This window comes from Tamandua tetradactyla, chromosome 2, assembly GCF_023851605.1.
Source record: "Tamandua tetradactyla isolate mTamTet1 chromosome 2, mTamTet1.pri, whole genome shotgun sequence".
In the NCBI taxonomy this organism is placed as follows: domain Eukaryota; kingdom Metazoa; phylum Chordata; class Mammalia; order Pilosa; family Myrmecophagidae; genus Tamandua; species Tamandua tetradactyla.
In genome coordinates, this window is record NC_135328.1 from 115,523,737 (window position 1) to 115,551,017 (window position 27,281).

Sequence of the window (27,281 nt, forward strand, 5' to 3'; positions counted from 1 at the left end):
AGAAGTTGTTTGGAAACCAAAAGCCAAAGAACCAGCAGACTCTAACCACATGCCTTCCAGCTGACAGAGCTGTTCTGGACCCATTGGCCTTTCTTGAGTCAAGGTAGCTGTCCCTGGATACCTTCTTTTGGACATTTTTATGGCCTTAGAACTGTAAACTTGTAACTTCATAAATTCCCTTTATAAAAGCCAACATATTTCTGGTATATTGCATTTCTAGCAACATTAGCAAACTAAAACAGCCAGTCATCAAATTTATATGGAAAGGTTAAGGGGCATCAAATAAGCCAATACCATCCTAAAAATGAAGAACAAAGTTGAAGGACTCACACTTCCGGATCTTAAAATTTATTACAAAGCCTCTGTAATCAAAACAGCATGATACTGGCATAAGGACAGACATATAGACCAAAGGAATTTAACTGAGAGTCAACTCTCATATTTGTGGGCAACTGATTTTTAACAAGGAGGCAAAGAATACCCAGTGGGGAAATAATAGTCTCTTCAACAAATGGTGCTGGGAAAACTGGATCTTAATTTGCAAAAGAATGAAGGTAAACCCTTATCTTACACCATATATAAAAATCAAATCAAAATGGATCAAAGACATAAATATAACAGCTAGAATTATAAAACTTCTAGAAGAAAACATAGGGAAGCATCTTCAGGATATAGTGTTAGGTAACAAAATAAATAATAGATAAACGGGACCTCATCAAAATTAAAACTTTTGTACTTGAAAGGACTTTATCATGAATGAACCTTGAAGACATCATATTGAGTGAAATAAGTCAGATCCTTAAGGACAAATATTGTATGAGCTCACTGATATGGAATAATTAGAACAAGCAAACTCTAGAGTCAGAATCTAGAATATGGATTACCAGGGGATGGGGTGGAGGTAGAGAATAAGGAGTTACAGCTTAAACTGTACAGAGCTTCTATTTGGGACAATGGAAAAATTTAGTAATAGATGATGAGTGTGATAGCACAACATTGTGAATAAAATTGACAGCATTGAAAATTTAATGCGGCTAAAAGGGGAAATAGTAGGTTGGATATATGTTACTAGAATAAAAATTAAACAAAAAGTCCATGGAACTTGTATAATCAGGATTCTCTAGAGAAACAGAACAAACAGGAGATATCTATTCATATGAGATTCATAAAGGTGTCTCACACAACCGTGAGAATGGATGAGCACAAAACCTGTAGGGCAGGCTGCAAACCTGGTGGCTCCAATGAAGGGTCTGGACAAACTCCACAGGAGAGGCTTGCTACTGAAGAAGCAGTGAAAAAGTCTCTCTTCTCCCTAAAAAGCCCTCAACTGATTGGATTATCTTGTTGTGGGAGGCATGCCTTAGTTGACTGCAGATGCCATCAGCCATAGATGCAATCAATTGACTGATTATTTAATATACCAGCCTTCTGGTTTATCAACCAGTCACAAAATATCCTTGCAGCAACAGCCAGTGCACTGCCTGACCAGACAACTGGGCACAATCACTTGGCCAATTTGACATCAGAACCTAACCATCACAGTCCACCCCTTATCAATTTGGCATCTATACACATCACATTGAAACATGCTTAATTTCCAAATACAACACAATAACAGATCTATGTCTCACCTAACAGTACTCAACTAACCTGCCTACAATCAGAAATGCACTACATCTTTCCAGAACAAGGTGCAAATCCTTAGTTTACATCACTTTTAAACTTCATAACCTATGAATACTCTAACATGAACAATATAACTTATGTCATATGATAAAAGGAAAACAAGATATTTGCTGATGTACAAATGCAAACATACTCATAACAAAAAAAGAAGGAAATATTCATATAATCACAGCCCTATTTCTGTAACTGGTCTCATGGTCATAGTTTATATTTATCAATACCTTCTTCTACTACCCATTCCATATTCCTTCTGCCCTCAGCAAGCACTTCAGCTAGCCGTGGTCTTTGCCTGGTGGGATGATCGAAACTTTCATTACTGAAGTTTCTGGGCCATTGGCAGTCCTGCCTGGATTGGGTTGTTGCAGTTTTCCATTTATTTTAATCATAAGCATAGTAGTACTATGAGATAGCCTAGGAAATCTCCTGTATTCCAGGAAAATTCTTCTTTACCTTCATTATGTAGTTGCAGTCCTAATTCCCCTTGATAGTCAGGATTAATCACTCCAGACAGAACAGTAATTTCCTTTCATGCCTGTTGATTCAGTGGCAAAATAACCCCAAAGTGCCCAGGTGGCAATCTTAATTTCCAGTCCAGTGGAATCAATGCATCTCCTGGTAGGAGCATTCTTCCTTTTGAAATTAAGACCTGTAGACCAGCAGAGCTTAAGGTTTCAGGGACAGGAAGCAAAATATTTCCTAGTGGATCACTAGGGGTGACAGTGAGTGGTATCACTCCCATTTCCACTCTTGATTCCTGGATCCTTGAATCCTGGCTCTGGAGGAAACATCACCATAGAGTGAATGCTGATTCAGAGCATTCATAGCCTCCTGGAAAACACTGTCCCAGCCCTGCAAGGTTTAGCCACCTAGTTGGCACCATAATTTGGTCTTCAAAAGGCCATTCCACCATTCTATCAACCCAGCTGCCTCTGAATGATGTGGAACATGATAAGACCAGAGAATTCCATGAGCATGTGCCCATTTCTACACTTCATTTGCTGAGAAGTGGGTTCCTTGATCATAGGCAATGCCATGGGGACCATCATGAGGGTGAAAAAGGCATTCCATAAGTCCACAGATGGTAGATTTTGCAGAAGCATTGTGTGCATGGAATGCAAACCCATATCAGGAGTGTGGTAGTTAGGTTCAGGTTTCAAATTGGCCAGGTGATTGATGGTGCATAGTTCTGTTGCTGTGCATTTGAATCATTAGTTTGTGAAACTCATGTATGGCTGATTACATCTGCAGTCTCTAAGGGGAGTGCCTTCCTCAATGAGTGATATTTAATTTAATTCATGGGAAGCTTAAAAGAGAGAGTTCAATGCAACACAGCCCAGGCAGCTCAGCATACCTCATTTCAGCACTCACAACTCAGCCCAGACATTTAGAGATGCAGATGCAGAAATGAATCACCCCAGGGAAAGCTGTTGGAACCCAGAAGCCTGGAGAAAAGACCAGCAGAGATCACCCTGTGCTCTCCCATATAAGAGAGAACCTCAGATGAAAGTTAGCTGTCTTTCCTGTGAAGAACTATACATTTTTAACTAAATAAATCCCCTTTTATTAAAACCCAATCCATCTCTGGTGTGTTGCATTCTGGCAACTTTGGCAGATTAGAACACTGAGTATATATCTATTCCAGCTAGAATAAATTGTTGCTCCTTCCATGATGGAAGTGGTCCAATATAATCAACCTGCCACCATATAACAAGCTGTTCACCTCAGAGAATGGTGCTATATCAGGGACTGAAGGTGGATCTCTGCTGCTGGCAGATTGAGCACCCAGCAGTGGCAATAACCAGTTCAGCCTTGGTGAGTGGAAGTCCATGTTGCTGAGCCCATGCATAACCTCCACCACTACCACCATGCCCACTTTGTTCATGAGCCCATTGGGCAGTGGTAGGAGTGGATGAAGAAAGGGGATGACTTGTATCCACAGGATGGGTCATCTTATCCACTTGAGTATTAAAACTTTCTTCTGCTGAAGTCACCCTCTGGTATTCACATGGGACACAAATATCTTCATGTTCTTTGCCCACTCAGAAAGGTCTATCCACATACCTCTTCCCAAGACCTCTTTGTCACCAATTTCCAATCATGCTCCTTCCACATCCCTGACCATCTAGCCAAACCATTAGCAGCAGCCCATGAATCAGTATACAAATCCACCTCTGACCAGTTCTCCTTCCAAGTAAAATGAACAACCAGGTACACTGCTCAGAGTTTTGCCCAGGGAGGGATTTCCCCTCACCACTGTCCTTTAAGGACATCCCAGAATGTGGTTGTAGTGCTGTAGCTTTCCACTTCTGGGTGGTCCCTGTATATCATGCAGAACCATCTGTAAGCCAGGTCCAAGTTTTCTCTTCCTCAGTCAACTGACTGTAAGGAATTCCCCAAGAGACCATAGTTTTGGTGTGGAAAAGAGACAGTAATGTAGCAGGAGTGGGGGGCATGGTCCTTTGGGCCACTTCCTCATGTAGCTTGCTTGTGCTTTCAGCACCTGCTTAAGCCCTATCTCTTATATACCATTTCCATTTTATGATGAAGTGCCGCTATGCACACCCAACTTTATGGCTTGGTGTGTCAGACAACACCCAGTTCATGATAGGCAACTCAAGTATCATGGTAACTTGGTGACCCATGGTTAAGCATTCAATCTCTACTAAAGCCTAGCAGCAGGTTAAAGCTGTTTCTCAAAAGAAGAGTAGTTATCTGCAGCAGATGGTAAAGCTTTGCTCCAAAATTCTAAGGATCTGCGCTGTGATTCTCCTATAGGGGTCTGCCCTATAGGAGACAACATCCCTACTTGCCACTGAAATTTCCAGCACCACTGGACCTGCTAGATCATATGGCCCAAGTGGTAGAGCAGCTTAAAAAAAAACTAGCAGCTTTTCTGGTCACTCAGTAAAATAGGCCAGAATAGCACACCCAAAATCCAAAGAGGCCAACTAAATACTGTGTCTCTTGTTTGGTCATGGGAGGGGCCAGATGCAACAGTTTGTCCCTCACCCTAGAAAGGATATCTTGACATGTCCCACACCACTGGACACCTAGAAATTTCACTTAGGTGGAAAACCCTTGTATTTTTGTTGGATTTATCTCCCATCCCCTGACACACAAATACCTTACCAATAAATCTAGAGTAGTTGCTACTTCTTGCTCACTAGGTCCAATCAGCATGATATCATCAATATAATGGACCTGTGTGATATTTTGTGGGAGGGAGAAATGATCAAATTCCCAGCAAACAAGACTGTGACATAGGGCTGGGAAGTTGATATACCCCTGAGGCAGGACTGTGAAGGTATACTGCTGGCCTTGCCAGCTGAATGCAAATTGTTTTTGGTGGTCCTTACAGACAGCAATTGAAAAAAAAGTATATATCTAATCAATAGCTGCATACCAGGTACCAGATGATGTGTTGATTTGTTCAAGCAATGATACTACATGTAGAACAGTGGCTGCAATTTGAATCGCCACTTGGCTAAGTTTACAATAATCCACTGTCATTCTCCAAGTCCCATCTGTTTTCTGCACAGCCCACTGTGAGACAGATCTAAGCTAAAACTCCATTGATCATCTGACCTCCGTAAGCCCCTACTCTGACTCATGGACCAGAGTGACATTTTGGGTCTCCTGGAATTAGTGTCACTTATGAGCCAGTGTCCAATAATCCTCAAAATATCTGATCATTTTCTTTTTCCCAATGCACTGTAACCCTGGTAAAAGGCCTAGATCTCCTTGGGGAAGACTAGGAGGAAGGTTACTAGTGTAAATTTGGGCAGTGTAAAAGAGTCCTTCCTCAAAGGTACCAGCCCTTCTCTCATTCAAGGAGCTGTGGGTTTGTAAACTGTCTCAAGTCTGGGAATTGATTAAGGGGCCGTGACTCTCTGTTTTTGTAATCCAAATTCACTTTCTGCTCACTTGATATAGAATTCTTCTGCTTATACAACCCAAAGAAGAATTTAGTAGACTGCCCATCTATTTTACTTCTAGGTACACAAGGATCTACTAGCCAACACCACAAATCTCTGTAAAACAGATTATTTTGACTGCTGCTTTGCGTCTGCTGTCCTTATGGTGGTCATGCCCTCCTTGTCTATGCCGATTAACTGTCACCACCTGGATTCTGCCAACTCGGGACTCAATCATCTCCATTGTGTTTAAGATTCCAGCTCAGTGACAGCAGTTCCCACAGTAATATTTGACCTACAGAGAAGGCTGACTACAGAGCTCTTCAGGGATAAGGGAGCTAGTCTCATGAATTTATTTCTCAAGTTTCTGGTGAAAAGTGTGTCCTCTGGACATTCCTGGGGTGTGTAAGCAGGTCTTCCATGATAAGTCTCCTCTAACATTCCAATCTTTCTATAGCTAATAGTACAGTTACAAAAATGTACTTTCATCAGTTGTAACAAAGATACCACACCAATGCAAGATAGAAAGATACATGGGAATCCTGTAATTTATGCATGATTGTTCTGTAAACCCACAACTTCGCTAATAAGAAAAAGAAGTTCTAGGCAGAGCAATTATACAAGAAAAAGAAGTAAAAGGCATCATTGTAAAGGAATAAGTAAAACTACTTCTATCCTCAGATAACAAGGTCCTATATATAGAAGACACAAAGAAATCCACAGAAAATTATTAGAACTAATAAATGAGTTCAGCAAAACAGCAATGTACACAATTGACATGCAAAAAATAATTGTGTACTATACACTAGTAGTGAATGAACAATCTGAAGAGGAAATTAAGAAAAAATCCATTTATAAGAGCATCTAAAAAAATAAAACATCTAGGATTAAATTCAAACAAAAATATAAACAGTTGTACACTGAAAACTAAAAAATGCTGGTGAAAGAAACTTTTTCAAAAAAAATTCATTCTAATATATTTCATAAGTTTTTTATAAGGATTAAAAAAAGAAAAAATATTGATGATTTCAAGTGCTTAAGAGGCTATAAAGAAATAAGCATTCTCATTCCATGTGAGAGAGATGTAAATGTTTAAGCCTTTTGAGTATAAGGGGGGGGGGAAGCAATTTGTCGAGTTATCAAGATTTTAAATGTTCCTACACTTTCAGTAATTCTGTTCCTACAAACCTGTCTGAAAGAAAAACACGCCATGCACAAAGGAGCATGAACTAAGATGTTCTTGGCTGCTCTGTCATATTGAAAAACTAAAAAGAATCTGAACATCCATCCTTAGGGAAATGACAAAATATATTATTGTATATCCAGACAAAATATATTATGGTATATCCATGTAAAGAAATTCTATACTGCTATTTTAAAAGAATGTAGTAGATTTTTATATGCTTCTAAGGCAAAAAAAGCAAGTCTGTTGGTGATTTATAGAACACGTGAGCCAATTAAATTGCAAAGAGAAAGAATTGGAAAGCTTGCCAACATTCAGATGGGCAGTGGATATGGAATAGGTGGAGAGGTTACTTTTACATTTCACTTGACTCTCTTCCATATATTCTTTACTACTAGGAATTTCAGGAGGCAGGAAATAGGTGGACTATAGGGCAAGAGAATCCATTTGATTTCATTGGTTAGAGACACAGAACAGTGCAGTGATTAAGATCATGAACTCCCAAATGATAGTGACCACTACTTAATTCCGTGTGACTTTTGGGTTAAATGTCTTAACCCCTTTGGGTCTCTGCATCCTCACTTGTAAAATGATATCTGCCACGTTCAATATGCTTAAGAGTTATTATTAGAACAGCACTTTAGGATCATAATTCCTTCTCTCAGGCTCTGTTCAGGTTTGTCAGGCTGCTCTGACAAATATGTACAGTGGTTTAGTTTAAACAATGGGAAATTACTGGCTCATTGTTTTGAGGCAGATGTCCAAATTCAAAGGGTTAGCATTGCAATGCTTTCTTCCCGAGTCTGTAACACTCCGGTGCTGGCTTCCAGCAATCTCTGGGATTCCTTGGCTCATATCCCTACCTCACATCACACGGTGATGTGCTCCACTTCTCTTCCCCGTTCCCACTCACTTCCAGCTTCTGTCTCCCCCCCAACACCCCCCCATGCCTTTCTCTCTCTCTCTGTCTCAACTTCTTTTGTTTATAAAGGGCTCCAGTAATACAGATAAAAACCCACCCTGAACCAGTTGGGCCACACCTTAATAGAAATTAACATCTACAAGAGATACTATTTACATGGGTTCACACCCACAGGAATGCAGGTGATTAAATTAATCACATGTTTAAATTGGGGTACATAATTCAATGTATCACAGGGTAGATAATTGTTTCATTGATAAATATTTACATAATCAGATATTATAATATATAATTATAATATCTGATTATTGTTAACATTTAGAATGAACTTATGAACAATGCACAAAATAATGATATTTACAGAACAAAACAGTGAAGGTTATTATCATTGACACTAAGAAAATTATGGTTCTTAAAGTTATAAAGAAAAAGATAAGGAAAAATTAATGAAAAATATAAAGAATATTAAGAAGAATTGAAAGCATAGCTAATTTTAAAATTAGAAAGAGAGGAAGAGTTTGTTTGCATTAGTTAATTTAGACCAATTTACCCAAAGCATTTGATTTGAGAGAATCACTAGAGCCTACCTAAAGTTACTAAGTCAAGAAATTGAGGTATAAGCATTTCATAGAAAGTATGGAGCAAGCCATCAGAAGCACCAAAAAAATAAATGATTCAAAGAGTTTTCTTTCAGGAGAAGGATCAAGGAGCTAGGGTGAGAGACTCCATTTTATAATTGATATCTTCCCATACACACCAAATTTTGTAACATAATGCATCACTTTTATGATACTCAAAAAATAGGATCCTCTTGCCACAGTCGAGTCTTGGACTGTGTGTTATGTGTTGCTTGTATACATATTCACTGTTTGGAGAATGATACCCCAAAACTAGTAACAGTTGTTATCTCTGGATGTGGCTGAGAAGCAAGAGTAAGATAACTATCTCTCACTGAATTACTTTCTGTATTTTTTAAATTTCATGGGATGTACATCACCTACCCCCAAAATGATAATTTTGTAAAGCCTTTGTCTTTCCTCTACACAGCCATGTCTATACGGGCAGATCTGTGTTTCTTACAAATGAAAGGTGCTGCCAGGGCTCATACCAGCTGCTCAAGTTCCTGTGCCCAGACTCACTGCACATCCTGCATCATTACCCACCTCTGTCCTAACACTCACCAGACTCCAGGAACTCTAGGAAGAAAAGGCTGCACCACCTTACAGAAGGTTGAGCATTCTCACTGGCTGCCTGGTTTTGCTAAATGTTGACCAACCGTGAAAATAACTCAACTTCTTCCATGTTGTGGACAATCAACATCTGTGGATAGGAACTACTGCAAAGCAATGTAGGTGACTGCTGTCAAGGTAAAAAGGGAGGACGTCCCGGACTAGATACTGAATTTGCCTCAACAACTGTCCAACTATGTCAGATGCACATCTATAGAGAGGAAGACTATAATCACATGCAATCCAGCAGCAGGTCAGGAAACTACCCTTATTTCAGAGTAGTGATGAGCATAAAAGTATTTCCGCAACAAGTGTAATAGCATATGAGAGTATCACCGATTTCTTTTGCTGGCAAAGTCCCAGGGGCCACAGGCATCCCTAATATTACTGGGGATCACTGCCTACTTTTGTACTTGAAGGAAATTCTCAGTTCGATTAGAGGTCAGTGAAAGTAAATATGTAATGTTCCAACCCAATATCACGGGCCTCTGAATTCTCTCCATGGACCCCAGGTGAGAATCCCCTGACCCAAACGCCAGTGAACACCAGAATTACAAATCCTGCTTAAGATGGACTGATTAGTCTGCATCCAGGCTTGAAGCCTTAGACACACTTCAGGAACTACTGAACACAAAAGCCCCTTGTCAGACAGGGGAAGAGTCTATACTGCCTCAAAATCTAATGCTTCTAAAATGTAAGAGAAGAAATTCAGAGTTGTACATGGATTATCCAAGAGGTACAGCATATCTTGCACTTCTGAGCAATTAGAATTTGCCTCATTCATTTTAATGTCCCAGACTGGTGAGAGATAATGAAATAAATCACAAGTTAAGGATGTTTTGAGCTTTTGATGAAAATTTACTCCTTTAAGTAAATGGCCTGCTTTATGCTATGTGCACAAGGAGGTAATTAATACGCCAGCCTGTGTCGGTTCCAAAACATATTCTCAAGTTCTGTGACACTCTTCCTGTTAAAAGGTGGGAGTTTATGTTCCCTCCCCTTGAATCAAAGTGGACTTGTGACTATTTTTACCAGTAATGCACTACAGAAGTGATGCTATGTGACCTCCAAGGTTAGCTAGGAAAGGCCATGGAGCTATGACTTTGTTTGCTTGAAATACTTTCTCTTGGAATCCTGAGCCTCATATAAGTCTGTCTATCCCAAAACTGCCATGCTGTGAAGGAGCCCAAAATGAATGGACAGGTCATGGGTAGCAGCCCAGCTGACAGTCCCAATAGCCCACGCTTCACATAGGTGAGGGAAGGAAGTGTCGGTTGATCCCAGCTCGCAGTCACCTTCCAAATGTTCAAGACTTCACAGCAGAGGCCCCAGTCACCAAAGAACAGAAAGCCAAACCAGCCCTACTATGCTTGTCCAAATTCATGACCCATGGAATCTGTGAGCATAATATAATGGTTGGGTATTTTTATGCCATTAACTTTTTTTAAAATATTATTTTTAACTGGAGAATTTGTAGGTATGCAGAAGATACATAATTCCCATATGCCCCCCTCTCATTAACACCTAGCAGTAGTGTGTTAACTTTATTACAATTGGTGAAAGAATATTACATTTTTACTATTCACTATAGCCCATGGTCTATGTTAGGGTTCATTGTTTGTGTTGTATAATCCTATGAGTTCTTTTTAATTTTTATTCTGGTCACAAATATGCAACCTAAAATGTCCCCTTTTAGCCACATTCAAATATATCACTTAGTGGTTTAATTATATTCACAAAGTTGTGCCACCACCAATCCATTACCAAAACTTTTCCATCCTTCCAAATTGCCATTGGGCTTTGAAGCAGTCTGTTGTATAGCAGAAGATATCAACCACGACAACAAAGTACAGTCTATTATCTAATCAGGTTAAAACTGGGGGAAAAGCTGAAGTGGTCAGTAGGAGGACATTATGACTGGATATCACTATCAACTTAGCATCCCCACCCAAGATCCTTTCTAGTCATTAAATCATTGTTCTAAGGCAATGAGTTAACCACAAGCTCTGGGTCAACTCAGTTGTCCACAGGCATTTGTTAAGTAATGTGAATAAAAGCAATAAATTTAAAAATATATTAAATAAATAAGCCCTTTAAAATGAGCAAGCAATAGAGAAAAGATGATTGTGGCAGAAAGGACTAATGTTCACTAAAATCTATGCTCCCCTTTCCATTCTATAGATATTACCAGAAAGTGGCTTCATTAAACACTTGAAGCTAAGTGGGACAATTGACTAGTTCTTGCAAGTTGAATATGAGCAGTTTGTCACTTTTGAGCCATGGCAATTTAAAAGCTGAGCCATCTCTACTCTTTCTTCCGCATCCACCAGATGGTCACCCAAGATGCTTAAGGCTCAGGCAGCTGAGTCATAACCATGTCATAACATCAAAGGAACTTGAATCCCTGAGTAGTGGTTGAAGAAAAGTTATCCTCTTACCAGTGATGCCCATATCGGACTCTTGTCGATAAGAAATATATTTCTATTGTGTTGAGTCACTGGAATCCCAGGGTTTATTTGTTACAGCAGCTAGCATTTCCTTAACTGATACAGCAATGACAAATAGCAAGTCACAATTGACTTCAATGTCAAGAGACTAATAAGCAGTGATAGGAACTAAGAAAAATCTAAAAATATTAGTCCTGACTCAACCCCAGCTGATTTCTAGCATATGAAGCGATGGAGCCAGTTGCTATATGTTCCTGTTATTTTAAGGGAAGCCAGAAAATCAGATTTTTAAATATTGTCTCTTAATTTTTAGTTGTCAATTTTATTTAAAATGCACACACACGCACACACACACACATATCAATGAACCCATATGAAACATTGGCCCATTTTGAAGCCCATTTTGCCACATGGCACCCTCTGTGTTTTCTATCAAGTTTGGTGGCATTCCTTCATAATTCTGCTATCAATTAACAGGGCTGACCTCTGATAACAATCAATTATGTTATATCAGACATTATCGTATCTGTCACACCTTCATTAGAGCTACAGCTCAGAATGGCCAACCCTCTCCTCAAAAATCTTCCATTTCAACAGAACGAAGTCTTTCCTTCTGGCTTAGTGTTCAAGGCCCTCCCAAATCCCCTACAACCTAAACCCCTAACCCCTACAGCATCTTTCTCCGGCCACATCAGACTCTTTGTTTTCCCATGTATATTCCCAACTCTGGGCTTTACTCATGCTGCTCCTTCAACCCAGAACAAATTCAACTGATGACAGCACAGGGGAGTGTTCAGAGAAACCAAGCAAATTTGTCTTTGAAATCTGCCTGTGACACTTACTGTGTCACCATAGCCATATCGTCAAAACTCCCTGTGCTGGTTTGAAAAGATATATACCCCCTAAGAAAAGCCATGTTTTAATATAAATCCCATTTCATAAAGGTAGAATAATCCCTATTCAATAATGTATATTTGAAACTGTAATGAGATCATCTCCCTGGTTGATGTGATTTAGTCAAGAATGGTTGTTTAACTGGATTAGGGGATGACATGTCTCCACCCATTTGAGTGGGTCTTGATTGGTTTATTGGAGTCCTATAAAAGAGGAAACATTTTGGAGAGAGAGATTCAGAGAGAGCAGAGAATGCTGCAGCACCATGAAGCAGAGAGTCCACCAGCCAGCGACCTTTGGAGATGAAGAAGGAAAACGCCTCCCGGGGAGCTTCACGAAATAGGAAGCCAGGAGAGAGAGCTAGCAGATGATGCCATATTTGCCATGCGCCCTTCCAGCCGAGAGAGAAGCCCTGACTGTGTTCACCATGTGCTGTCTCACTTGAGAGAGAGACCCTGAACTTCATCGGCCTTCTTGAACCAAGGTATCTTTCCCCGGATGCCTTTGATTGGACATTTCTATAGACTTGTTTTAATTGGGACATTTTCTCGGCCTTAGATCTGTAAACTAGCAACTCATTAAATTCCCCTTGTTAAAAGCCATTCCGTTTCTGGTATATTGCATTCCAGCAGCTAGCAAACTAGAACACTCCCCAAGTCTCCCACTATTATATAAGCTGAAAAGGCCAGATACTCCCAACCATAAATTCAGATAATCCAAAGATCAGGAAACTTTTTCTGTAAAAGGCCAGATAATAAATATTTCCTGCTTTGCAAGACCAGCAGACCCTGTCTCTGCCATGGTAGTGCAAAAGCCACCACAAATGACACATAAAAGGCTGTGGCTGTCTTCCAAGAATACTTTATTTATAGACACTGGAAACTCAATTTCAATTTCATTTGATTTTCATGTGTCCTGAAATGTGAGTTTTCCTTTTTCCAACCATTTAAAAATGCAAAACACATTCTTAGTTTGTAGGTTGAACATCAACAGGCAGGAGGCCAGATTTGGCCCATGGAGTATAATTTCTGAACTGGTCCTTGGGCATGTGACCCATTCCCTGGGTCGTTGAGAGCCATGGGAAAGTTTTCTGGAGCTGATTCTTGGAAAAAGTTCCTCCCTATTCAAAACACATAGCGGGAGGAAACCTCTCTTCTTGGGCCAGAGATGGCCTTGTCTCCCTAGTGCCATCTGGGACCGTGAGAGGCAAGGCTAATGGCTTTACCAGCATATTGACAGAGGAGGGAAAAACAGAAAGATTTGGATCTGTATTGATTTCTTCATGCTACCAAAGCATCCCTGAAATCATGTGACTCCCAACTTCTTTTTCATAAGAAAATGCAATTTCCTCATTGCTTATGCTGCATGTAGCTGGTGATTTGTAGTGGGAACCAGCAGGGGCAGTTTATCCTGATGCAGACATTAAGGAAAGGCACAGTCTGCAGAGAATTTTAAGGTAATGATAAAATCAACTAAAAGTCTGTTTGCTTTGTTCATCGCTATGCACCAGAAACTCTAAATAATGCCAGTGACAAAATACTTCCCCTGTCCTTACTGACGACTCCCATACTCCCAATCTTGGTACCCCCTAGCATTTTGTAACTAGGAAGCCAAAAGTGCCCTAACATTTATGCTTGCCCCAGCATCCTGCACAATTTTGCTGAAATGTGGAATAACCCATGACACACATACCTATATACACAAGAACACACTTGAACCCGTATAATAGTGAGTCATATTATAATTGGATTCTACTGAATATTTGGCTTAAGAAAACAAAGAATATTCTCAGGTTTCTGCAGCTTGACATTTCGTAAACCCACAGTGGAATCACGAGGCCATCATCCTCATGTAGCTTTACAGTTTCTTTTCAAGTCCTGGCTCTGTTTGGCAGGATGGTCCCGGAAAGGGCACATTTGCTTTAAGTAAGTAAAAGAAGAATGAAACAGATTTTAAATTACTTGAATTTACTTAAGAAATGCATAAGAAAATTAGGCCAACCTAAAAGAAAAAAAAATGTAGCAAAAGCACTCAGGATTTGAAACCATATGAAGTGGCCGTGCATGAACTATTGGCATCACTGCCTCGGGCTCTGCCTTGGGACCCCAAGCCATTCAGCCAGGACTATGATTTTGCATTTCCTAGTGTCACTTTCTATAGAAAATTCATTTAAATGTCAAGTCTCAATGCCTAGGTAAATTTCTTTCTCAGGTGCATTTTCCACCGTGCTATGAAATCACACACACATGCACACACATTCACACATGCACATACACAAAAACACATGCACAGACAAATGAACACACACATACATCCAAGTACACAAACATATATATTGGACATACACACAAGTACATATATCTATGAGAACAGAAGCCCTCACTCACCAATAGACATACACAAAAAGACACACATGAATACACATATACACATGAACACAGCACAAACATGTACACATTCAACCATAAACATATACACATAGGCAAAAATGCACCTGCACACACATATATACGCATACATAAACCTAAAGACATATGAATTTATATGAATGCACACAAAGCAAATGCACACCTATCCTGATACCTCTCAGCCCCGGGAAATTACATATTTTGTTCAACTTAATATGGCAGAGTGGTAAAGGGGGCCTCAAAGCTTATACTGAGCTAGTTTGAAACCTGGCCCCACCTCTTTCCAGATCTATGGCTTCCTCTGAACCTTAGTTCTCTAATGTAAAATGGGGATAACAAAACACTTCTCTGATAAGGTTATAGTGGGGATTAAATGAGATGATGTTTATAAATGCTCAGCACAATCCCCATCACTTAAATACCAAATGTGTGCTATTATAGAACCATTATCATCATTTTATATTCTCAATCACATGTAAGCTACCACATATGATAATCAAAAATCATAATTGAAGCAGGGTTTGTGGTTTACCTGGTTAATAAAATGAATATAAATAAAGAGCTCTGTATGACCCCACCTATCAGAGGTCAATGAGGGTACATCAAGCCACTGGAAGAAAGCTGCTGCTGCTGACCCCTCCCCACCAGCCTTCCCTACCTCCTACCTGTTCAAAAACACTTGTCAGCAGAACTGTTGCTCTGGTTGGGTGGTTCCCTACACAGCCCCATCTCACTCCAGATGGGTTCTATTAACTTGCATTTCCACAAATCAGAGCAAGTCATTTTCACTTGAGAAGTTCATTATCATTTGACCTGAAAGGATGCATTAATGCTAAGTTCAAAGGCTTTGGGGCTCCTGCAGAGTGGCCGACCAGGAAGGAGGAGATATGTGGAACCTTCACCTGAGGCCAAACATTCAAGAGAAAGATGTAGATGCCCTGGAAAAGCGTACCCCAGACACAGGCAGCGGGTCCACGGCAGAGAAAGGAACCAAGAGAGTGAGAGGGTAGAAATAGGAAAGGCCTGGCAGGAATGGAGATGGGAAACTACAACAAAGAAATTTTCATGTCAATGTCTTAAAATTAGCCTAGGGTTTTCTCTTATAACTAGAACCAACCTCAGAGGAGTATATTCCTTCTTTTCCTCACTCTGTCTTTCCCTCTCTTTCCCTAAGAGCACATTCAGAAAAGAAGTTGCTAAATTTTCCTATTACTTCATGAACTAAAATTAAAAATAGGTTAAAGAATGGTTTATTATTAACTGAGCCAAAACATCTGCACCTTGAGTCGAGACCTACAATAAGCGGTCTGATGTTACCTTGCCTTTCAGGACTGCTGTTCTGTCTAAAAGTGCAGACATACCCTAAAAATCTCATAAGAATAAAAATAAAATAAAGCAAAATTCAGTGAGACAAAATTCAGAGAACATTGGCTCCATTTAACCTCCAGAAGGGGCAACAAGGTTCATAGTTATTTTTGAAATTGCCTTAATGTTTTTTATTTATCAGAGACACACTGACTTTCCTGAAATGTATAACCATTCATGCTTAAAGAGAATGGATAAGGCATGATTGAAATCCAACAGAAAAGGAGATTTAAATGGAGATCATGGATGGATCTCTTTGGAGAAAGAGATTGGGAAGTTTGAGTGATGACAGGCACATGAGAGTGGCTAGTTTCAGTGCTGCAGAAATGGTGGATACCGCCTAACAAAGGCAATTTGGGGCTTGTCTTCACTGGTAGTTTTACATTCTAGAAAAATAAACAAACATAGACTTTGGGGGCCATCCATGTAAAAGAAGGTTGCAGATGTATATTGACATGTCCCCCATGCTTTACTCTATATGCTCAGCTTTATCTACCCTGTCCACATGGTTGATGTTTTACTGTGGCATCCATGACAACTACTTCATTAAGAACTTAAAAAACTTCTGTTTATTGGTTAACAGCCATGAGAAAATAAATGGCTCTGCCTCTCCAAGGGTTAAACTTACCTGACTAGTACAACCAAGATAGTCTTATCCTGGTTCATCAGAACACTGTGCTGTGCAAAAGATTTTTAAATTAGAGACAGCTAGGATGCAGTAAACCAAGAGGAAAAACTTTTTCTATCCACTGAGACTCACTAAGGCCATCAGCAAAATTGTAGAAGAAGAAATGTGAGAACTTTGGCATTGTAAGTAGAGAAATTAAATACTCAGCTTCAAAAATTCAGTAGGAGCCTTGAGATGATGGGATGAGAATGACATTCATTTCTGTGGTCTCCCTTCCCCTCTCTAAAAACAAACTCTTAATCCCAGTCTAACCATGAAAACATTAGACAAACCTTAATTGAGGGACATTCTACCAAATAATTGACCAGTGCTTCTCAAGATTGTCAAGGTCATCAAAAACAAAGAAAGTCTGAGAAACTATCACAGACCAGAGGAGGCTAATGAGGCATGATGTGTTGTCTTGGATGGGATCCTAGGACAGAGAAGGACATTGGGGAAAAGTTGAAGTAGTCTGAAAGAGTGTGGAGTTTAATAGTAAGTTACCAATGTTAGTTCCTTAGTTGTGACACATGTAGCATAGTAATGTGATATGTTAACAGCAGAGGAAACTGACTGAGGACTAAATGGAACTCTACTATCTCTGAAGCTTTTCTATAAAACCACTCTAAAATAAAATGTTTTTTTAAGTCAGCAGTAGCAACTGAAAAGAAGTAAAATTTGCTAAACAAATTACCAAAACATTCTCTAATGTGCTAACTTGGAGTTGTGTATTCCAGAAACAGTGTTCTTAATCTTAATCCATTCCTGTGAATGTGAACCCATCATAAATAGGGCCCTTTTATGAGGATGACTTCAGTTAAGGGGTGGCCTGAATCAGGATGGGTCTTAATCCTTTTACTGGAGGCCCTACAGGGAAAGCCACAGAGAGAGAAGCCATGGCAGAAGCAAGAAGTTGGAAGTCAAGAGAACTTGGAAGAGAAAGGAGAAGACACCACCAAGTGCATTGCCATGTGAGGGAAAAGGCAAAGAACCCCCCAAATTTCTAGCCAACCAGAAGATCAACCCCAGGAGAAAGGAAATCTTCTATCCTCTGAAACCATGAGCCAACAAATTCCTATTGCTAAGCCAACCTCTTATATGGTATTTGATTTGGTAGCTAGGAAACTAAACACTTAATATGGGCAGTTGTTTACATATTGCTCTTAATTGAATAATTACTATTAAAGCATGATATGGTACTAGTTTAGACACTGAAAATTCATCTGTATAGACAAAGCATAATTGGCTTAAAGCATGATATTTAGTAGTTTGACCCATTTCTATGCCTTGAGGAGCCTGGCTGTCTATACCCATACTTGTAAGCAGGTCATAACATTTCCCTGGTAGAGAGTGTCAAAATCTCAGCATAGTGTCCAGAAAAAAAGTCAAGAACTAAGTATTCATTCATTCATTCTTTATTTTATCTGATCACTCATTCACTTGTCAATTTCATTCATAAAACATGGAAAATAGTTAAATGCCCATTATATGCTCGGCATTATGCTTGCTTATACATTGTGCTGGTTTGAAAGCATGTATGTACCCTATAAAAGCCATGTTTTAATCCTAATCCCATTTTGTAAAGGCAGTTATTTCTTCTAATCCTTATTCAGTACTATATGTTTGAAACTTTAATTAGATTATCTCCCTGGAGATGTGACTCAATCAAGAGTGGTTATTAAGCTGGATTAGGTGGAGAGGTGTCTTTACCCATTATAGGTGGGTCTTGATTATTTTACTGGAATCTTATAAAAGAAGAAACATTTTTGAGAAGCAGGAGAGTCAGAGACAGCAGAGAAGAATGACAGAACCACGAGAAAGCCACAACAGAGAATGCCACAGAACCACGAAACAGAGAGTCCACCAGCCAGCAACTTTTTGAGATGAAGAAGAAAAATGCCTCCCAGGGAACTGGAGAGGAAGCTAGCAGATAATGCCATGTTCACCATGTACCCTTCCCACTGAGAAAGAAACCCTTACCATGTTCACCATGTGTCTTCCCACTTGAGAGAGAAACCCTGAACTTCATCAGCCTTCTTGAATCAAGGTATCTTTCCCTGGATGACTTAGATTGGACGTTTCTATAGAATTGCTTTAGTTGGGACATTTCCACAGCCTAAAAACTGTTAACTTGCAATTTATTAAATTTCCCTTTTTAAAAGCCATTCCATTTCTGCTATATTGCTTTTGGGCAGCTAGCAAACTAGAACATACATTAATAGGCTAATAATTAATTATAACAGAGTAGTTATAATTATACTCTGTTATAAAAGCACTCATGTGCTTTTAACCTGGTTCAAATTCTGACTCTCACCACCTGGTAGCTTTGTGACCTTGGGCAAATTACATAAATTTTTAAGACAGTTTCTTCATTTTTAAAATGGGTATAATAACAACAGGACTTTCCTGGTTTATTTTTGGAGTTAATGCATGTGATGTGTTGAACATGCATGTGGCCAGCCATTATTATTATCTGCTGGGGTAGACTGAATTACCCATGCTTTTAATCTTAATCTGCATCCTGTGGGTGTGGATTTATTTACAAACAGGACTAAAGATGCTATTTTTAGTTAAGATACGGTCCAACTGAATGAGCGTGGGTCTTAAAATCCATTTTACTGAAAGCTGATGAAGAGAGGAAATCAGAAGCTAGAGTCAGAAAAAGCTACAGATAGGAGCCAAAAGGCAGAAGTTAGTGGAAGCCAGAAGAACAGACACAAGGAGGGAGAGAGAGAGAGAGCACCATGGGACTGAAGCAGAGATGCTAGCCAAGAAACCCCCCAAATTACAGTAAGCCAGCACCAGAACACTCCAGACTCTGTGGGAAAAACTTACTGATATCTTGAATGCAAATTTTTCTAGGCTGAAAATCATGAGCCAATAAATTCTTGTTATGTAAGCCAACCCAATGTGTGGTAATTGTCCTAGCAGCCTGATAAACTAAGACATTAACATTACAAGCTCTGAGTAAACAGAATAGGAAAATGAACAGAGTACAATGGGGATGGATCATTTCTCTGCCCTGTAGTAGCTTGGTGGTCTTAGGACATACTTAGTCACACTGGAACTCAGTTTCTTGTCTGAAAAAGGGATAAAACATTCCTCATAATTTAAAAAAAATTAAAGCTTTTAACTTTTTATTTTGAAATAATTTCAAATTGTCAGGGCAGTTGCAAAAATAATACAAACCCTACACAGAGAACCCCAACTTACTCCCATCCCCTAAGATGTACAGACCCACCAATTTTAACATTTTGCCACCTTTGTCATATCATTCTATATATCTATCCATCTATCTATCTATCTGCTGTCTATCAATTTACCATTTATCTATATCATCAATCATCAATCTGAGAGCCCATTTTACACATAATATTTCTATGTACATTTCCTACAAACAAGGATATTCACTTATGTAATCACCTTAAGTACAATTATTAAGTTCAAGAAATTTAACATTGTAAATTTATATTCCCAATTTTTCTTATGCTTCAATAATGTACTTTTGAGCCTTCCCTGCCCCCATTCTGAGATCTCATCCAGTATTCAGTATTTCATTTAATCATCATTATCTCGTCAGTTTATCTTTCTTTCTTTTTAATTGTGGAAACATATGTATAATATAAATCTTCCCCTCCCAACTCCTCCCGAGCATACCATTTAGTGAGATTAATTATATTAACAATGTTATACTACCCTCACCATTATCCATTACCATAAATTTCTGTTCATCTCAAACAGAAATCCTATACTCTGGGTTAACTTTCCACTGACCCTTAATATGGTAGTTTGGAGAGGTTATGTACCCCAGAATAGCCCATGCTCTTTTCATCCATTCTTGTGGGTACAGACCTATTGCGGATGGGACCTTTAGATTAGATTGTTTCAAATGAAATGTGACCCAGCCCACTGGAGGTGGGTCTTATTTTTTACTGGAGACCTTTATGAGTGGATGAAAGACAGAGAAATACCAGGAGAGAGCACACAAAGAGAGAGATCTTAGAAAGAAATGCCCCAGAGATGCTAAGAGAGAAAAACATTGAAATACAAGGCTAAAAGCAATAGAACTCAGGAGGGAAAGACCAGCAGATGCTAGCCATGTGCCTTCTCATATGACAGAAGAACCCTGGATGACAACAGCCTTTCCTCAGAGAAGGTATCTTCCTCTTGATTCGTTAATTTGGACATTTTCATAGTTTTAGAACTGTGAATTTGTAAAGTAATACATTCCTGTATACATTTCTAGTATATTGCATTCTGGCAGCTTTAGCAAACTGAAACAGATTTTGGTACCAGAAAAGTGGGATGCTATGATTTGCAAATGCCAAAAATGCTGGAACAGCTTAATAAATGGATAAGGGGAAGATTCGGGAAGAATTATGAGATACTTGATAGAAAAAGCCTAGATTGCTATGAAGAGACTGTTGGTAGAAATATGGAAGCTAAATGTACTTCTAATGATGCTTTAGACAGAAATGATGACTGCATAGTTGCAAATTGAAAGAAAGGCAATCCTTGCTTTAAAATGGCAGAGAACTTGGCAAAATTGAGTCCTGATGTTGGATGGAAGGTAGAATTTGAAAGTGACAAGCTTGGATATCTAGCTGAGGAGATTTCCAAACTAAATGTGGAAAATGCAGTCTGCCTTCTCCTTGCAACTTATAATGAAATGCGACAGGAAAGGGATAAGCTGAGAACTAAATCCTTGGGTACAAAAACATCAGAAATTGTTAGTTTGGAAAATTCTGAGCTTTTGGAAAACGAGTCCTAGAAGATAGTGCCCCATGTGACGATTTAATCAAACATGGAACCAGTCACCCATTTCAGAACACATCAGGATCGGAATGGAGTTATCTAGAAAACATTTATGGAAAGTCCTATTGTCTGATGGTTGGGACCTTTATGTGCTGCATGTGAAACCAACAAGTTTGTTGTGAGATCTGCATGAATGGAACCACTGCTAGCTGGGCTTAAAGGGATAAAAAAAGGAATAGATTGAAGGAAAATGACTTCATAGTTAGAACCATGGAAGAAACCTTGGACCAGGAGAGTGGACCCACCCATGTACATGGAATGGATGAGATTGTTCAAAAATTTGCAGAGGGTGGGCCTTCCACCCTGTTGTTCAGAGTTTTACCAGTCCAGGGCTCTCAGATGCCGGGAAAGTGAGGGGAGCTTGGTTGCCTCATTGTTCAGGAAGAATGCTGCCACCTCAGCCTCAGAGTGGGTGTAGCACATTCCTCAGGGATTAGGGAAAGCCTGGCCACCACCCTACTGTTCTAAGAGGGTTGAGCATGTGCTCCATTATGGCAAAGAGTCCAGCTGCCACCCAGATGCTTGAGGAGGGTGGGGTCGAGAACATGGTGGTCACCCCAATGTTGGAAATATTGGAACCCTCACCCCAGTGTTTAGAGAGAGCAGAACTCTCTTGGAAGTCCTTGGACACTGTGGGACTGCCACTTTCTCAAGCCCCAATGATGAAATGTCATTCTATAAGTTAATTTCAGACCTGTAAATCTAATTAAGTTTGCCCTACAGATTTTCAAAACTGTTTGGGAAATTTGACCTCTGGTTTCCTTCCAAAATCTCCCTATGGAAATGGTAACATTTGCCCCTCCTTTATATTTAAGAAGCAGATAACATGTTCTAAGTTTCATAGGTTCACAGACAGAGGAGAATTTTTGCCTTTGGACAGAACATGCCTGTAGCTGATTTGATGACTTTGTACAAAATACTGTTATTGAAATGACTTAAGCCTTTTGTGATATTGTGATGGAACAAATGTACTTTGCATATGGAAAGAACATGTCTTTGGGGGGTCTAGAAGGTGAAGTGTGCTGGTTGTAAGCTGTTATGTACTCCAGAAAATGCCATGCTCTTTTAACCCATTCTTATAGGGTGCATTCGTATTGTGGGTAGGACCTTTTAGTTAGTCTATTCCAACTGAGACGTGACCCACTCAATTCAAGTAGGTCTTAACCCTTTTTACTAGAGTCCTTTATGACAGGATAAAAGACAGAGAGCCCAGTGAGCTCATATGAAGAGAGAGTTTAGAAAGAGAGACACTCCAGGAGATGCTAAGAGAGAACCCACAAATGCTCAAAGTAAAAGCTACTGAACTAAGAACTGAAAGGAATGGAACCTGGGAGCCAAGGACCAGCAGATACCAGCCATGTGCCTTCCCTATGACAGAGGAACACCAGACGCCATCAGCATTTCTTCAGAGAAGGTATCATCCTGTTGATGCCTTAATTGAGACATTTTTATGGCCTTAGATCTGCAAATTTGTAAGCAATTAACTCCCCATTGTAAAAGCCAACCCATTTCTGATACTTTGTATTCCAGCAATGTTTTGGAAGACAAAAACGCCTAGTAGCCTGTTCTCCACATTCTTTCTCTATGTATTCTCTCATATGTTCTTTGAGGCTATGATGGGTTTAAATTTAACATCTTAGATACATAACAATCTCATCTGCTTTGGTGCCAACTTAACTTCAAATGCATACATAAACTATGTTCCATACCCCTCTGTTTCTCCACCTTTAAGGAGTTCTTGCAACAGATTATATATTTATATAATATTAATCAAAAGCCATTGATTGATCATTATGTTTTATGCATTTGTCTTTTAGATTGTGAAGGCTTTAAAATTGGAATTACAAATAAAAAATGTAATAGTACTGATTTTTATACTTTGTCATGTCATTATATTTACTGGAGATTTTTATCTCATCATTTGTCTTTAGCCACTTGTCTAGTGTCCTTTCCTTTCAGTTTGCAGTACTTCCTTTAACAATTCTCATAAGGTCAATCTGCAGGTGACAAAGTTCCTCCACTTTTGTTTTTCTGGGAATGTCTTAATCCCCCCTACATTTTTGAAGAACAATTTTACTGCATATAGAACTCTTGGTTGGCAATTTTTTACTTTTAACATTTTAAATATGCCTCCCCACTGCTTTCTTGCCTCCACGGTTTTGGATGAGAAATGACTCCTAATTTTATTGAGGCTTCCTTGTATGTGACATGTTGTTTCTCTCTTGTGGTTTTCAGAATTCTCTATCTTTGACATTTAACAATTTGATTATAACATAGCACAATGTGAATGCATTTGGGTTTATTCTTTTTTGGAGTTTGTTGAGCACCTTGGATGTGTAAACTTTTCATCCATTATTCTTTTGAATATTCTCTCTACTCTTTTCTATCTCTTCTCCTTCTGGGATTTCCACAATGCACATATTGTTACATTTGAGGGTAGCTCACTGCTTCCTCAGGCTCTATTCACATCTGTTCATTCTTTCCTCTTTCTGCTCCTCAGACTGTATTATTTCAATTATCTTATCTTCAAATTTACTGATTCATTCTTCCGCCAGCTCCAATCTGACGATGGCTGCCTTTTGTTACTGGGAGCTTCAGCTCTGATTGATTCCTTTTCATATTTCCATCTCTATATTGGTATCTCTTCGTGTTTATCTATAATATTCTTAAGTATTTAACCATATCTTCTTTTACCTCTTTGAATGTAATGGGGATCATTTATCTTTGTCTGGAATGTCCCAGATATGATCCTCCTCATTGATGGTTTCTTGTGTTTTTATCTTCACCTTTGCCTGGGCCATCACATCCTGTATCTTTGTATGTTTTGTAAACTTTTGTTGAAACCTGGACATTTTGAAATTTTAAGGAGTTATAACTGGAATTTAGACTCTGAGACATCTGTCCCTTAAGCTTATATCCAGGCAGTGTTATAATAGAGCTTTCCTTGAATATCAGGAGCTAACCAAAAACAAACAACAAACAAGAAAGAACAACAAGAAAACACCTTTCTCAGTTTTTACCAATTCACCTATGAAGTGATGTCTTTCAGGGCTTATCCGTGTAATGAATTTAGAAAATGGCTCTAGACCAAAGCATGGGGGCTCTCTGGTCCTTTCTGCACATGCATCTTGTCTTGGGCATGCGTGTTTTGACCCTAAGAATTCCCCTATTTATACAGCTATGAATAGCCCCCTCTTCTCCAAGAAGCAGTCTCCTCACAGTCACAGGAACTGTATGTCCTACAGACAGCAATGTTTTTCCCCAGGCAACCACTTAACTGTTTTTCCACAGCATTCTGTAGGAGAGCTTTGTGAACCACCTTCTATATGCAGGCAAGTTCTGGAGCAGCAAGTCCCCCAGGCCACCACCAGAGAGGTTGGGCCAGATATACATGCTCCCAGTTACTCTGCATGAGAGTCACCCTGCTTTCCTGGAGCAAGGATGTGGGCTGAGAGCATGGGCCAGCTCCTCATGGAGCCAGTCAGGGATGAGGGAGGGGCCAGTCAGGTCCCACCAGGTCCTACCACTTTTAAGTAGTCTTTTCCTTGATTTGGTGCTTGCCCTATTACTTTAGCCCTTAACTGCTTTCTGGAGCTTTGAGAAAGATATTTCTTCCAGTTCTTGCTGTTTGTTCAAAGCTTCTGTATGGGGGGTGGAACCCTGAAGCTACTCACTCCACCATCCTGATTAGTACAGAATCCACATTAGATTCTGAAGACAATTCAAATCAATAATATACGTAACAAACTCAACACATTGTGCATAGGACAGGCTCTCAGCTACTGGTAGCTGTTATTCCTCAAATACAATAGCAGACGTACAGCTACAGAACAATATGTTAAGAATTTTCCTGTACAAGGAAAGAGATGCGGCACAATATAGTTAAAATATGGCTAGAGAAAGACACCATGTGTGGAAATACTTTAGATTCCTCAGAAAATAGAGATGAAAGGTTTCACTTAGCATCACAGATCCAGACAATCCAATATAAATTAGCTTTTCCCATCTGCCTGAAATGCCAAATGATTTTCCTGATATTTAGGTTCCTTAAGAGCCAAAGTCTTGCACTGTCTTCCCCCAACTGACTTTACCAACCAATTTTTCCTACAGGATGCCTATTATAGGTTGAATTGAATATCCCAAAGAGATATATTGAAGTCCTAACCGCTGGAACCTACAAACGTGCACTTATTTGGAAATAGGGTCTTTGAAGATGTAATAAAGTTAAGATAAGATCATACTTGATTAAGGTGGGTTCTAATCCAGTATGATCAGTGTTCTTATAAGAAGAGAAAGGGACACAAGGAAAAGACACACCCCTGTGAAAACAGAAACGGCTTGCTGCCACGAGCCAAAGAATGCCTATGGCCATCGGAAACTGAAAGGAGTAAGAAGGTATCCTTCCCCAGAGTCCCCAGAGGGAGCCTGGTCTTGCTGACACCATCGGTTTCAGACTTCTAGCCTCCAGGCTATGAAAAAGTTAATTTCTGTTGTTTTAAGCTCTTTTTTGCTGCAGCCCTAGGAATCTAAGATAGTAGGTCCCGTCCACTCCAACGCTTCCATCACCTGAGCAGTCTGTCCCCACTTCTCTCACTCCTTTATTTTCTCTGAGCATTAGGTCAATCCATGCCTTTGTTACAGTCCCACTCATACTCAACTAATACACATTCAAATTCAACCTAGTCTTCTAGGACGGGTACAATTATCATCGCTTAAAGGAAGCTTACCCTGGCTCTGCCAACTGGAAGCAATTTCCTTTTCCTATCCACTTAAACATCTTGTTCTCTTACTTGACTTAGGGGTATTGCACTTTCCCCTCATCTTGGAGATACATTTTAACCCTGCACTAGATCATAAGCTTTTTTGTGACATAATTCATAGCCCACTGTATCTTTTTGTCATTCAAAGCTCCAGTAAAACTATTTTGCACACAGAGAGTCCACAAATGTCTGTTGAGTATTCTGGGCTAGCAGAATCATCCTTGACATGATACACACAAGAACTGTAAAATCTGATACTGATTGCAGCCACTCAGTAAATTCCAAATAGGTACACCTAGGAAAAGCGTTAGTAAAGTTGAATTTTGTGGCAACCATCTGGCTTAGCTGCACAGCTTTGTTGCCGGCACGGCTCTTCTAAGCCGGGAAGAATCACACAGCAGAACTGGAACAAAAGATTTGCCCAGGGCCCTGACCTAGTCTGAGAGCTCCTGGGACTGGCATAAGCCCCTGCTCAGATGGCCACTGCAGGGATTGAATAAATCAAGCCTCAGATTTACAGAAACTTCAAGGATTACTGTGACACATTTCTATTGCTCTGCCTTGGACTTTACTTGGCAAGAAGAGAATTGTTGAAACAAAGGTTAGCCTTCAGTCTCCTCAAATCTACGTGGAAGATCACCAACCCCTCCTATCCTGAGAAGAACTTCTAACACGGAAAGAAGGAAGGAAGAAAATAAAGGATGGAAGAAAGGAGGGAGAAAGAGACAGAGGGAGAGAGAGTATTCAGCTAACACTGGGTACTTAAAACCAACACTCCATGGATCCTGATCTATTCTGTGTTTTATTTAATGGACTACAGCCAACTGCAACAAATTTTCACCTGGATTATAAAGATTTCCTTAATATATCCAACTGAATTGACCTTTTTATGGTAAGGAAACTGGCAGCCTCTGCTTATAAAGATAAACATTCTCATTTCTATTGCTTCCTCTGAAAAACTCATCAGAGCCCTCTAGGAATCTGACTGGGG

At 39.6% G+C, this 27,281-nt stretch overlaps 1 long non-coding RNA gene across 1 annotated transcript in view; it reads right to left on the reverse strand.

Moving 5' to 3' along the window:
- The window catches only part of LOC143661569 (uncharacterized), a 34,407-nt gene extending 8,050 nt beyond the window's left edge, over positions 1 to 26,357 (reverse strand). Inside the window, exon 1 of the long non-coding RNA XR_013164696.1 lies at positions 26,258 to 26,357. This is a non-coding gene — a long non-coding RNA (uncharacterized LOC143661569). The remainder of the gene's footprint in view (positions 1 to 26,257) is intronic.
- Between the last annotated feature and the right edge of the window lie 924 nt (positions 26,358 to 27,281).